This window comes from Equus asinus, chromosome 24, assembly GCF_041296235.1.
Source record: "Equus asinus isolate D_3611 breed Donkey chromosome 24, EquAss-T2T_v2, whole genome shotgun sequence".
Taxonomy (NCBI): domain Eukaryota; kingdom Metazoa; phylum Chordata; class Mammalia; order Perissodactyla; family Equidae; genus Equus; species Equus asinus.
The window spans coordinates 44,520,900-44,524,200 of record NC_091813.1 but is presented as its reverse complement, the minus strand read 5'-3'; the positions used below and the strand labels follow the sequence as shown (position 1 = coordinate 44,524,200).

The following is a 3,301-nucleotide window of genomic DNA, read 5'->3' as shown; positions in this document are numbered from 1 at the left end:
CAGAAAGATAAGTAAATACAGTCATGCACTGCATAACAATGTTTCAGTCAACGATGGACCACACATTTGATGGTGGTCCCATAAGATTAGTACCATATACTGTAGGTGTGTAGTAGGCGATACTATCTAGGTTTGTATAAGTACACTCTATGATGTTTGCACAACGACGGAATCGCCTAATGATGAAATGTCCAACCATTAAGTAATGCATGACTATACATATATTGCAAGACAAAAAGAGAGAGATGACATGAATAGGGCCAAACATTTGCAAATGCAGACGAGGAGAGTCTGGTTTGGGGGCTGAGATTGGTGCTGGCTTCATGGAAGAAGAAGGTTATTGTTTCCATATGCAGAACAGTGAAAAAGAACCAATGAGTCCCATGGAAGCCCTCCATAGTGACCCTTGAATTCTGGGTAGAAGGGTTTAATCTCAATTTTGCAGTAAGGCAGGGAGCACTGAAGAATTTGCCACTGGAGAATCGTGTGTTTAATCTGACAGCAAAGAAATTTTTATTTAACTTTATTTAGACACCACCTACTTCCAGATTAGGTTTTGTGGTGGCTTATGGCAAAACCATAAAACTATTTCTTCAAAAAGAAGTGGAATGAAAAGTATAGGTCCCAACTTACACTCCTGCAAACTGATAATGAACCAGTCTACTCCTGAGCTATCACGGCCTTGTTTGGAGTCTACAAGGTACATAAATAACTTGAATCATGGAGAGAAGTAACCAGAAGTCAAACAGCATGTTCCGGAGGGCAGTTCCTCTTAGCCAAGCAACATGACATTTTAACCTGCCTGCTTTCATTTGGGTCGTGTGGGTCCACATCCAGGAAGAGGGCTGACATTTTAACAGTCTTGTTACACAACAAGCTTCCTTTGATTTTACCGAATTTTCCCCCTGACTAGCAGCTCTCTTGACATGACTGAATTCTCTGTCAGGAATGGACCTCAAATTAAATCGCTCCCTCTCTTCCCCAGCCCCTAAAGTTAAGGAAACAATATGTTTCTAATTTCTCTTTGGGCTTCTTATTCTTGAGTCAAATCTTCTGCTCTAGTTATATTATTGAGGTGGCATTTTATGGCCCCAAAATGCCTGCGTGGCTTTCCTATAAAATAACACCTCTATTTAAAAAAGGGTAATTTCAATGACATTTCCTTGGCAGGTATTTTATTCAGAGAGGGAAAAGTAACATTGGGGTAGAAGGGAGGTGGGTATAGGGAATAAGGCCAGGAAGTCTGGCACAGAGACATCATCAATTATGATCTAAAATGCTGTCACTTGTATGATAGAAGTCTTGGGATCAAACATGGGCACAGCAGGACTGACATGAGGAGACGGGAAGCAGGTGGGTCTGTCTTTCAGTAGGGAGTGAACATGAGAGGCGGGCAAAGAGAAGCACGAGTTCCTCCTCTCGTTGGCTCTCTTAGGGTCAGGCTCCTTCCTGCTGGGCCATCCTGGCTGGATGAAGCAGAGGACTGCTGGGTTCTGGCTCCCCACCCCCTGGTTCCCTAAGGGCCAACCAATCACCACAGAGGTCTGAGACAACTCCAGGAGCAGCTACTGACCCAGGGCCGTCACCCTGAAGATGCAACATCTCCTCTCCCACCTACTGAGACCCAAAACCCCTTTAAGGAGAGAAAAAGCCTTTCATTCCACTTAATGATAGAAGGCTTAAGACACAAAAGCCTGGCAGGGGAACATTCTTTTTGAATAAGCTGGTTGCCTTATCCTTCCTGCCAGCCAAAGGCAAGGGACCAGAGCCTCACTAGGGCTGGGCTATGGGGAGAGAGGGCGGAGTGCTTGGAATGTGGAGAGTCTGTGAGAGAAGAAGGACCTGGAAGGCGTCATGGTTTTGGGGAGTCACCCTGTTACCTTCAGTGGATCGGAGACAGAACAAGCTGTGCCATGTGGTTGGCCCAAGGAGAGCAGGGCTGGGTCACATGACCCCCTTTTTTGTTACATAAATTCACCCATTTGTTATCTATAGCGATGTTTCAAATGGTGGAACTTCTCTTTCGGTTCCTTTGGTCCTCTGATGGCTGACTTTGCTGAGACGGCAGAAGTGGCGTGGTAGGTCCAGGCCCCTCCAGCTGCTGTTTCACGCAGAATCGCAGTGCCAGAGCCCCACAGCTCATCTCTCCGTTTTGGTTTTGCCACAGAAGGAGCAAGTGTACTTGGTGTGCAGGCCAAGCTCAATTTTCTTCACCATTTTCCTGAGAGAGGCACCGTAACCAGTCCTGTATTTGTCAACGATTCGGATCTTCTCGATCCGTTCAGCCATCTCTCTGCAAGCTGCCTCTCAGCCCAGAGAGGAAGCCACTCCCTTTATTCTAAAGTCAACCAATCATCGTACAAAGTGACTGCATCCCAGGAGATTTGGCAATTGAGGTAACGTAAAATTTGCTATTTTAAAAAATGACTTATTGGCCAAATCAGAGAGTGGTATTTTAGTCATTGAAATGTTAACAGACTCAGAAAAAGCAGAAATGGGGCACATGCTCAGTTCGGGGTGCTGCATGGGGGTGTGTAGGGTCAAGAGGAGAATTCTTAGGGAGCAATCCTACCACGCCCTGCTTCTCTAGCAAAGGATACTTCTTTCCTCTCCAACTGGCTTCCCTGCCTCGAAAAGGAGCTGCTTGCTTTACAGAAAATCTCACGGACTATTGCCACATCCCTGTGAGATGTGTGTTGTTCTCCCGGTTAGGCAGTGGTCGAGGCCCTGGCCTGAAGCCACACCACTGCTAAGTACAAAGCTGAGGATGAAGCCAGGCCTGTGAGACTATTGAATCCACACTCTTGACCACAGTGCATACCCCCAGGACCTCCCCTGTCCCCCGAGAGCCTGAGGAGGCAGCACGGCCGTCTCCAGGGGTAGTCTATCCCTCACACTCCATCCCCAATATGTTTAGGGCACAGGCAGAAAGAGGGTCTAGCTTGCATCTTGAGTATCCTTTGGTTCCCATGAGCCAGGAGATTTGCAAGGGCCCTAATGTGGCTAGGGGTCCAGTGATGCTGCAACCAAGGCTATGGGGGGCGGCCTGGCCAGAGCCCAGAGGGAGAGGGTGGCAGGGACTCAGAGGTGTCTGTGATGATGCAGAGAGGCAAGGGGAGCCCAGATCCACAGGGAGGGGCAGCAGGCTGAGAAATAGGCTGAGAAAGAACACATGAGGAGTTCATAGGCTGCTGAGACCAGTAGAATATCAAACCAACCCAACCACAGCTTGGGGATCGTGTAGAGTGTTCACATACACAGACCAGCATGAGGCCAGGGGCCCCTTCTCAGTCCCCAACTG

At 47.8% G+C, this 3,301-nt stretch overlaps 1 pseudogene; it reads right to left on the bottom strand.

Moving 5' to 3' along the window:
• Positions 1-1,985: 1,985 nt before the first annotated feature.
• Positions 1,986-2,539, bottom strand: LOC139041807 (large ribosomal subunit protein eL43-like; annotated as a pseudogene).
• Between the last annotated feature and the right edge of the window lie 762 nt (positions 2,540-3,301).